The following is an 11,849-nucleotide window of genomic DNA, read 5'->3' on the forward strand; positions in this document are numbered from 1 at the left end:
TGTTCTCCAGGTAGCTCCTCTAGTGTTTCTACTGTTTCCATTGTTCTTATTTCCCCATAGCCAGCTCTGCCACTCAAACTGAGATTCGTCTCTGCACTATCAGTGCTTTGGTGTGAAAGGAGTTTTGTACTGTATCAGTATGTTGGAGCTGGAGCATAAAAAGGTAGTAGCAAGAAAATAAAAATCTTCCTGTGTTTCTGTCAACACGTTTCCATCAACAGTTTTCATGCGATAAGTCATACAGTATTAAAAAAATATCGCAACAGCTGTGATGGAAACAAGACATTTCGGTACAATTTTATAAATGCCAACAGATAATTTGTAATAATAATAAATACTGATATAATAACCATCATATCGAAGTAAACAATGATATGGTGTGTGGTCCTTCCACTACGACTCGGGAAAGCATGCAGTTTATTAGGCTACAGATGAAATAAGTTATGATGAACTTCACAGGGTGGTGAAAGTGCACGGCGATGATCTTGATGCTCCTTTCCAATAAATATAGAGGGTCTTATTCTGGTGACATGATGATCGATGCTTGACTGCCTTTATCCATAATAATCAAATCATGTAGACTAGCGCCTACTGTACCAGCACAGCCTAGCAGCACTGTGTCTGCGAGCTGTTGGTTTGAGCTCATGTGCCAAGACTACAGTAGGCACATTTTCTATTTAACTCAGCAGTTTTTGTGACAAAACTATCAGTAGAGTTGAAAATGCCATGGAAACACATTGAACTTTAGTATTTTATTCGGGACATGAACACTTAAGGGAAAGAGTACATTTTGTGTGCATTATGTCATCACACACTGAAGTCAGTTTGGTGGAAACACCACTGGAGGGAAAATGTACACATTTTCTTTATGCAAATGTTTGAATATTTGCATGAAAATCTGTTGCCAATTGGATGGAAACCAAGTTAGTGTGACTCTTCAGAACTCTCACAAAGGGACTCATATCCGGGTGTTACCAAGGAAACCTGGCAGGAGCTGACAAAGGCAGTGAAACGGGAACAGATGTTGGAGCGCTGTAAGTGTGTGTGTGCACTGACATGAGCTTCTTTGTAACAATAATGAGTGTGTATGTGTGTGTGTGTGTGTTCACTAGAGCAACACGCAGGTCTGAATATTAATGCACCCTCAATTGGACACACACACACACACACACACACACACACACACACACACACACACACACACACACACACACACACACACACACACACACATACTCTCTCTATGATCCTGAGTAACTCTGGTACAGTAAGTATGGTCTCTCCTTGCCTCGTCCTCTCTGTGTTTTATCATTAAGTTACAGTGTAATGGTTCCTTCCCCAGGCATCGTTGTTTCTGTTTCAGTTTCATGTCTGTGTAGTTAGTGTGTCTTGTTTTCTATTATGTTCTGTTTATTTTATTAAAACACTCACTCCCTGAACTTACTTCCTGACTCTCAGCGCACAGTGTTACATACAGAGAGTAACTCTGGTACAGCAAGTATGGCAACTCCTTGCCTCGTCATCACTGTGTTTTACAGACTCTTCAAAAGGTTACAGCTACACAGGATTGGAGATGAACGATAAAGACAGGAAATAATAACACTGCCGAGTCATTTTCCGCAGAGGAACGTGGAGAGGAGTGTGTGTGTGGAGCGTGGAGAGTGCTTAGGCCCTCCCCGTTGGGAAAATGTAATGATTTCTGTGGGCGTATGGAATAAACCTGTCCATCCCAAATATAAATAACAACTATTAAAACACATCCGGGCAAGGAGGGCTTTTATGAGAGAAACCAACACTATACAGCACAGCATATTGGATTCCTCTCCAGCTGATATATTGTGACTGACTAGCCTCAGTATATCTACAGTCTAGTCTGTTTGGCACCAATACGAGCTTCAAGGGGACAAAGTTACTTTAGGTCTAACTACTTGTTTCTTTTTTACATTTTGTTTTAAGACTTCCACAAACTAGTTTTCCTCTGGCGTTAGGGCTGGGGTGGCGTAGCGTGCCAGGGTTAGATGAGGAATGGTCAGAGTAGTGAAGTCTGAAGATTGGGAATTTGAGCGGGATATTTGCCATTGCTTAGATTTACAGAAGCATTACCCTTTATGCAGTTGTTGTGGCTAGAGGAGTAACTTCCTAATGAAGGAGTAGAAATAGAATGTTGTTTTATGTGTTGTACCTAATCACATTTATGTAATTTCAAAGAAACATTCATCAGTTTATATTCATGACAGGTGCTTATTGTGATTGTATACTTTACCATTCAAAAGTTTGGACACACCTACTCATTGAAGGGTTTTTCTTAATTTTTTACTATTTTCTACATTGTAGAATAATAATGAAGAGGGGAGAGGTGAAGGCCAAGAGCCATGTGTCCTCCGAAACACAACCCTTCCAAGCTGCACTTCTTGCTTCACCTGGAAGCCAGCCGGACAAATGTTTTCGGAGGAAGCACCCTACAACCGGCAACCGAGGTCAGCGTGCATGCGCCCGTCCCACCACAAGGAGTCACTAGAGCGTGATGGAACAGGGACTTTCCGGCCGTGCAAACCCTCCAAACGTTCCCTGTCAGCTGCGACACAGCCTGGAATCGAGCCCAGGTCTACGGTGACGCCTCTAGCACTGCGATGCATTGTCTTAGACCGCTGCGCCACTCAGGAGGCCCCTTCTCATCTTGACCTTTGACACCCTTTAAACACACACAAATTTTGAGTGCATGCCGCGATGTTTATCCATAAATACACTGTAATCACACTCAGGTTTGGTGGCTTTTGATGTCAAAATGGACAGAAGCCTCAAAGCTACGGCATGTCATTCAAAATACTGCTACAGATCCCAACAGATCTCTGTGGGATCCCCCTTTCACACACACACACACACACACACACACACACACACACACACACAGTTCCCTCCAACTCCCCACTCTTTCATATCAGATGACCCATCCAACTCTCAACGTTGTGGTAAGGTCCCATACTGGACGTCATCACAACATTTAAGGTTTACATGCATGACAGATGGATTCATTTAGACGCTGTCAACCAGGATTAGTTCTAAAGAGGGAAACATGATACGCCAAAGCTTCCCCCACTGAGTGTAATTTTGTCATGTGAAGGGTTAGAAGGGTGTCCCTGGCTGTGCTGAGTTACATGTTGTGTTGCCTGCTAATCTACACATGTGAAAGCCGAAGACTTGAGCACAAACAAAGCGTGTTCCCACTTGCTGCTCTCTGACAGAAAGATCAACCTTCAAAAGACAATAACAGAGAAAATGTTTCTCTTTTTGAATAGCTGAAGGGTTTGTTAATACCTCTTAGTGATTAAATTGACAAGATGTCTTTGAGGTGAATGGATAATCCCACAGACAGAGGATGTACCCTGGGTTTGGTTTGATGTGACATTACTGACATGTACCTGTAAACACCCCCAGCCTCTGTATCCTCCTAACTCTCTACTGAGATTAAACCTGTAAACACCCTCAGCCTCTGTATCCTCCTATCTCCCTACTGTGATTAAACGTGTAAACACCCCCAGCCTCTGTATCCTCCTATCTCCCTACTGACATAAAACCTGTAAACACCCCCAGCCTCTGTATCCTCCTAACTCTCTACTGAGATTAAACCTGTAAACACCCCCAGCCTCTGTATCCTCCTATCTCCCTACTGTGATTAAACGTGTAAACACCCCCAGCCTCTGTATCCTCCTATCTCTCTACTGACATTAAACCTGTAAACTCCCCCAGCCTCTGTATCCTCCTATCTCCCTACTGACATAAAACCTGTAAACACCCCCAGCCTCTGTATCCTCCTATCTCCCTACTGACATTAAACCTGTAAACACCCCCAGCTTCTGTATGCTCCTATCTCCCTACTGACATTAAACCTGTAAACACCCCCAGCCTCGGTATCCTCCTATCTCCCTACTGACATTAAACCTGTAAACTCCCCCAGCCTCTTTATCCTTCTTTCTCCCGACTGACAAGAACCTGTAAGCACCCCCAGCATCTTTATCCACCTTTCTCCCTACTGACATGAACCTGTAAACACCCCCAGCATCTTTATCCTCCTTTATCCCGACTGACATTAACCTTTAAACACCCCCAGTCTCTTTATCCTCCTATCTCCCGACTGACATTAACCTGTAAACACCGCCAGCATCTTTATCCTCCTATCTCCCTACTGACATGAACCTGTAAACACCCCCAACCTCTTTATCCTCCTTTCTCCCGGCTGACATTAACCTGTAAACACCCCCAGTCTCTTTATCCTCCTTTCTCCCGACTGACATTAACCTGTAAACACCCCCAGCATCTTTATCCTCCTTTCTCCCGGCTGACATTAACCTGTAAACACCCCCAGCATCTTTATCCTCCTTTCTCCCGGCTGACATTAACCTGTAAACACCCCCAGCATCTTTATCCTCCTTTCTCCCGGCTGACATTAACCTGTAAACACCCCCAGCATCTTTATCCTCCTTTCTCCCGGCTGACATTAACCTGTAAACACCCCCAGCATCTTTATCCTCCTTTCTCACGGCTGACATTAACCTGTAAACACCCCCAGCATCTTTATCCTCCTTTCTCCCGGCTGACATTAACCTGTAAACACCCCCAGCATCTTTATCCTCCTTTCTTCCGGCTGACATTAACCTGTAAACACCCCCCGCCTCTTTATCCTCCTGTCTCACTACACTTGTAAAAAATAAGGTGCCATCTAGAACCAAAAAGGGTTATTTGGCTGCCCCCATAGGAGAACCCTTTGAAGAACCCCTTTTCATTCCAGGTAGAACCATTTTGGGTTCCATATAGAAGATTTTCCACAAAGGGTTCTACATGGAATCCCAAAAAGTTCTACCTGGAACCAAAAAGGGTTCTCCTATGGGGACAGCCACATATCCTGGTCTCTCCCCTTTTGTCTATCCTTGTCTCTCCCTCCCGCTATCCACCTCCCTCCCCTTTTTCTCCACCTGTGAGGTGCCCAGGCTCTAAGTCTTTCTGATCCTCTGGAGCCTCAGCATCAGCACCACCCCAGCCAGTCAGAGCTGTGATCTCTCCCATCATCACCACCACCCCAGCCAGTCAGAGCTGTAATCTCTCCCATCATCACTACTCCCCCAGCCAGTCAGAGCTGTGATCTCTCCCATCATCACCACCACCCCAGCCAGTCAGAGCTGTAATCTCTCCCATCATCACTACTCCCCCAGCCAGTCAGAGCTGTGATCTCTCCCATCATCAACACCACCCCAGCCAGTCAGAGCTGTGATCTCTCCCATCATCAGCACCAGCCCAGCCAGTCAGAGCTGTGATCTCTCCCATCATCACCATCACCCCAGCCAGTCAGAGCTGTGATCTCTCTCATCATCACCACCACCCCAGCCAGTCAGAGCTGTGATCTCTCTCAGCACCAGCCTGTCTGTCACATCACTCTCAGCCTTAACGGTGCCTTACGTTGCAGGCACTGAACCAATGATTGACATTATGGAGCTCAGAGAGAGCGGGGCTATCTGTTCTCTGTATGCCAGTCCACAGGGGAATTCAAAAGCATCAGCCTCAGTATTCATGGGGTTGGGGTATGTGTGTACCCTATAGAAATATAATGATACTTCTACAGTCCCCACACGGGACTGTCACACCCTGACCATAGTTTGCTTTGTATGTTCTATGTTTTGTTTGGTCAGGGTGTGATCTGAGTGGGCATTCTATGTTGGATGTCTTGTTTGTCTGTTTCTGTGTTTGGGCCTAATATGGTTCTCAATCAGAGGCAGGTGGTAGTCATTGTCTCTGATTGGGAGCCATATTTAGGTAGCCTGTTTTGTGTTGGGTTTTGTGGGTGATTGTTCCTGTCTTTGTGTTTGTTACACCAGATAGGGCTGTTTTCGGTTTTTCACGTTTTCTTGTTTTTTTTTTGTATATTGTTCTATTTTCATCTTTATTAACGATGTATCACAATAACCACGCTGCGTTTTGGTCCGCCTCTCCTTCAACAGAAGAATACCGTTACAGGGACGTCTATTTCAGGCAATAGATAGATAGGCTGTGTTTAAGCTAGGGTTGCAAAATTCTGGGAACTTTCAATAAATTCCCTTGTTTTCCCGAAATCCCGGTTGGATGAGTCCCAGAATCAGGAGGGAATAAGTAGGAAATCTCGAATCCTCCAACCAGGAATTCTGGAAAAACAGGGAATTTATTTAAAGTTTTTGCAACCCTACAGTAGTTAAAACATCACTCTCGAAGTATGTGTGTTTTTAAGCCCTCAGCACCACCAGAGATAGCAGTCAGTGTAACAAGCAGCTTGCATGCAGTCATATAGATGGATAGAAATACATGCTAGGATACTCAGCCATACAGCATCGGTTTGATACTAGGGGAAGAATAAGCGTCCTCTTTTACTAGTTGACCAGGGACAAAGTGACAGTTCGCTGTCCGCGAATGGAGCATCTTCTCTGATGACATGGCGTTTCTGTAGTTCTCCCCTTGGAGCAGAACTCGCTGTCCCTCACCTGTCACCAGCCTTGTCATAACCCACTCTTCTCTCTGTGTGCCAATGGTCCCACAGCACCAGTGTGTGCGTGTGTGTTGAAGTGAGAAAGAGCGAGAAAGAGAGAGATGGACCAAGAGAGAGTGTACATTGCAACACAGTATTCCTGCCCATGGACAGCGGCAGAAGGGGAGTTGGTGTGTGTGGTGTAAATGAACATTGGAGCATCGACTGCCTCAAAGTCATCTTGTTAAAAATAGATCACAAAGGGGATGGCAGGATCATAGAGAGAGAGAGTGTGTGTGTGTGTGTGTGTGTGCGAGCATGCTTTCATCCAAACGCGCGCCTGTGAGTGTCAGCACAGTGGGGTTCCCTTTGAAAGGGTCTTTTAATTGGAGGGTTGGTGTGTGTGAGCTGAGATGAGAGGGGTTCCAGGGTGATCTGTTGATGCAGGCAGAACAAAAATACTATCTGTCAGCACAGAGTGTGTGGGGTGTGGGTGATGGGTGTGTGTGTGTGACATGCCTGCCTGTGAGGCTGTGATGAGGTGTGTATGCCTGTGGTGGCCTTTGGGAGGTGATGTCGGAGGACGGGCTCATTGTAATTGCTGGAATGGAATAAATGGAACAGTCTCAAACATATGGAAACCGTGTGTTTGATGTGTTTGATATCATTCTATCAATTCCATTCCAGCCATTATGAAGAGCCTGTCCCTTGATATCTCCGCACACCAGCCTCCTCTGGTGTGTATGAGTGAGGGAAGTGGGGTTGGGGAAGATCTATGTGCTCTTCACTGTGATCCTAATCCGTGACAGAGGGGTCATTCTCCACAATAGACACACTCATTAGACTGACTCACCCACCTGCCTCTCTAAAGAGCCCTCATTTTGAAGCTTTGTCCCCCCTAAATTACAGTGGGCTGGGGTGTGTGTATGTGTGTGCGTGTGTGTATGTGTAACAGATGTGAAACGGCTAGCTTAGTTAGCGTGGGCGCTAAATAGCGTTTCAATCAGTGACGTCACTTGCTCTGAGACCTTGAAGTAGTAGTTCCCCTTGCTCTGCAAGGGCCGCGGCTTTTGTGGAGCGATGGGTAACGATGCTTCGAGGGTGACTGTTGATGTGTGCAGAAGGTCCCTAGTTCGCGCCCGGGTATGGGCGAGGGGACGGTCTAAATTTGTACTGTTACATTGATGCTGTTGACCCGGATTACTGGTTGCTGCGGAAAAAGAGGAGGAAGGTCAAAAGGGGGGTGAGTGTAACAGATGTGAAACGGCTAGCTTAGTTAGCGTGGGCGCTAAATAGCGTTTCAATCAGTGACGTCACTTGCTCTGAGACCTTGAAGTAGTAGTTCCCCTTGCTCTGCAAGGGCCGCGGCTTTTGTGGCGCGATGGGTAACGATGCTTCGAGGGTGACTGTTGATGTGTGCAGAAGGTCCCTAGTTCGCGCCCGGGTATGGGCGAGGGGACGGTCTAAATTTGTACTGTTACATATGCATGAACAGGTTTGTGTGTGATTGAGTACATGTATTCAAGTTTCAGTGCTCTTCCCCCTTGGTTTTCTCGCTATTAGCAGGGTTGGGTGTCCACCAACAGCATCCCAGGTGGTATCAGTCAACAGCATCCCAGGTGGTATCAGTCAACAACATCCCAGGGGGTATCAGTCAACAGCATCCCAGGGGGTATCAGTCAACAGCATCCCAGGTGGTATCAGTCAACAGCATCCCAGGTGGTATCAGTCAACAGCATCCCAGGCAGTATCAGTCAACAGCATCCCAGGGGGTATCAGTCAACAACATCCCAGGTGGTATAAGTCAACAGCATCTCAGGTGGTATCAGTCAACAGCATCCCAGGTGGAATCAGTCAAAAGCATCCCAGGTGGTATCAGTCAACAGCATCCCAGGCAGTATCAGTCAACCACATCCCAGGTGGTATCAGTCAACAGCATCCCAGGTGGTATCAGTCAACAGCATCCCAGGCAGTATCAGTCAACAGCATCCCAGGGGGTATCAGTCAACAACATCCCAGGTGGTATAAGTCAACAGCATCCCAGGTGGTATCAGTCAACAGCATCCCAGGTGGAATCAGTCAAAAGCATCCCAGGCGGTATCAGTCAACAGCATCCCAGGTGGTATCAGTCAACAGCATCCCAGGTGGTATAAGTCAACAGCATCCCAGGTGGTATAAGTCAACAGCATCCCAGGTGGTATCAGTCAACAGCATCCCAGGTGGAATCAGTCAAAAGCATCCCAGGCGGTATCAGTCAACAGCATCCCAGGTGGTATCAGTCAACAGCATCCCAGGTGGTATAAGTCAACAGCATCCCAGGTGGTATAAGTCAACAGCATCCCAGGTGGTATCAGTCAACAGCATCCCAGGTGGAATCAGTCAAAAGCATCCCAGGCGGTATCAGTCAACAGCATCCCCGGTGGTATCAATCAACAGCTTGCAAGTTGTGTCTCAGTGCTGGCCCTCCTTGATGGTAGCCCACTCTCTGGCTGAAAACAAGGTCAGTCCACACACCTCCATCTAATTCTAGACACACACACACACACACACACACACCTCCATCTGCCTCAGTACACACAGGAAGGGATAATAGCGTTCAGGGGCTGTTTAGGGGCTGTAATCACTGGGGAAGGTTAGGGTTACATCTAGGGTTATTGTTGGGGTGGTTAGTTGGAGTAAGGTTAGTGTTGGTGTTGGAGCTAGGGTCAGTGTTAGGGTTGGAGTTAGGGTCAGTGTTAGGGTTGGAGTTAGGGTCAGTGTTAGGATTGGAGTTAGGTTTAGTGCTAGGGTTGGAGCTAGGGTCAGTGTTAGGGTTGGAGTTAGGGTCAGTGTTAGGGTTGGAGTTAGGGTCAGTGTTAGGGTTGGAGTTAGGGTCAGTGTTAGGGTTGGAGTTAGGGTCAGTGTTAGGGTTGGAGTTAGGGTCAGTGTTAGGGTTGGAGTTAGGGTCAGTGTTAGGGTTGGAGTTAGGGTCAGTGTTAGGGTTGGAGTTAGGGTCAGTGTTAGGGTTGGAGTTAGGGTCAGTGTTAGGGTTGGAGTTAGGGTCAGTGTTAGGGTTGGAGTTAAGGTCAGTGCTAGGGTTGGAGTTAGGGTCAGTGTTAGGGTTGGAGTTAGGTTTAGTGCTAGGGTTGGAGCTAGGGTCAGTGTTAGGGTCAGTGTTAGGGTTGGAGTTAGGGTCAGTGTTAGGGTTGGAGTTAGGGTCAGTGTTAGGGTTGGAGTTAGGGTCAGTGTTAGGGTTGGAGTTAGGGTCAGTGTTAGGGTTGGAGTTAGGGTCAGTGTTAGGGTTGGAGTTAGGGTCAGTGTTAGGGTTGGAGTTAGGGTCAGTGTTAGGGTTGGAGTTAGGTTTAGTGTTAGGGTTGGAGTTAGGTTTAGTGTTAGGGTTGGAGTTAGGTTTAGTGCTAGGGTTGGAGTTAGGGTCAGTGTTAGGGTTGGAGTTAGGGTCAGTGCTAGGGTTGGAGTTAGGTTTAGTGTTAGGGTTGGAGTTAGGTTTAGTGCTAGGGTTGGAGTTAGGCTGAGTGTTAGGGTTGGAGTTAGGTTTAGTGCTAGGGCTAGTGGATAGTTAGTTGAAGAGTTTTCAGATAACTTAGCTGAACATCTAAAGTAAACCATCTATAGGGGACTTTCCACACAAAGTGATACCTTTATTAGTATTAATATACCGGTATCAAGAAAACACTTAAAAACACATAGGACCATAGGGAAATCAGACAAAGCTCAGTCTTGTTCCTGACAGCACAATTGTATTTACTTTAATTTAATCAGGTGAGCCTATTTGAGACCAATGTCTCATTTGCAATGGTGCCCTGAGGACAAAAATTCCTTCAACAAACAACGAAAGATAAAGAGAAACTACAAGACAGATATAAACACATGACATAAGGTTATTACAACAAGTTATAATAGTCCTTTGAAACGATTGCACACTGCAGTGAACTTATTTAACTTACTTAACTTACTTATTTGACTTTTAGAATGCCCTATCGGCACCAGGGAATCCCGGTGTAATTTGTTTTGTAAGGTAACTGTGGTGCGTTAAAACTAAAGGCGGACTTACCAAACTTTGTGGAGACAAGCGGGACCTCAAGAGTTAACCAACCCTGCGAACGGGTTTGGTATCATGTTTCATTTCAACAGGGAAGTGGGGTATGTTGGAAGCTTGTGGAGCAGAGCTTTGTAAAAAAGAAGGAAGTAATGAAGTGATCTACAGGATTTTAGTGAGGTCCAGCCAAACTTCTGATACAGGTTGCAGTGATGAGTATTAAGACTGTCACCTGTAATAAAGAGGTTCTAAGGTAGACGGCATCCAGTGATTTAAGAATAGTGGCTGCTGCAGTCTGGTAAATGGTGATACCATAGTCAACAACTGGCAGGAAAGTTGACTGCACAATCTTCTTTGTGCAGTTCATGGAAAGGCAAGATCTTTTTCTAAAAAAGAAGCCTACTTTATATTGTAGCTTTTTAACTAGCTCATCAGTATTTTTTTAAACATAAACTCTTCATCAGTCCAAACGCCCAGATATGTCTAGGCATGAACCTGCTCGATGAGAGAGACTAAATACTGTATGTAGCCCATCTGAGACATTTTCCTGTGAATTAGAAAACAACATATATTTAGTCTTGCCTGCATTAAGTAGAAGTTTTAAAAAATCAGACTGCAGCTCTAACATTCCTTGGTCAACAGTCAGTGCAATGGCATACATAACAGTACCATCTGCATGCAGATGAATATTACAGGATCTAATACATAGACCAATATTACTTCTATAAATAGTCAAGAGAACAGGTTCCAATACCGATCCCTGCGGTACATCTTTCATAATATTGAGGAAACTGGACTTGACACCATCAGAAAGCACACATTGCAGCCTGTCTGTCAGATAGCTTTTAAACCATTTGCAAGACTTATTGTCCAGGCCCATCAAAGACAGTTTTTGAATGAGTAGCGAAAGGTGAACTGTGTTGAATGCCTTGGAAAGGTCTTTAAATAGGGCAGCACAATGTTTTTTTAATGATCTATGCAATTGAACACATCATCTAAAACAAGCATGGTGGCTGAAACAGTGTTATGTCCAGACCAAAAATAAGACTGGTGCATATTTACAATAGTGTGACAAGTAAAACAACTTATTAGATGGGAGATGGTTAGGGATTCCAGTCCCTTGGCTAGGCAAGAGAACTTGGAGATTGGGTGGTAATTATGTAATTATTAATCATAAGGATCCTTTATGTAGGGGGAGGACATGTGCCGCTTTCCAAATCTTAGGGATAAGACCCGTAGCAATTGTCATGTTAAATAGTCGCTTATAGATACGTCAATCAGTCAGGTGGCTATAGCTGCTGTCAGAGACTTCTATTGCAGTCAAGT

This window comes from Oncorhynchus mykiss, chromosome 5 (genome assembly GCF_013265735.2).
Source record: "Oncorhynchus mykiss isolate Arlee chromosome 5, USDA_OmykA_1.1, whole genome shotgun sequence".
NCBI lineage: Eukaryota > Metazoa > Chordata > Actinopteri > Salmoniformes > Salmonidae > Oncorhynchus > Oncorhynchus mykiss.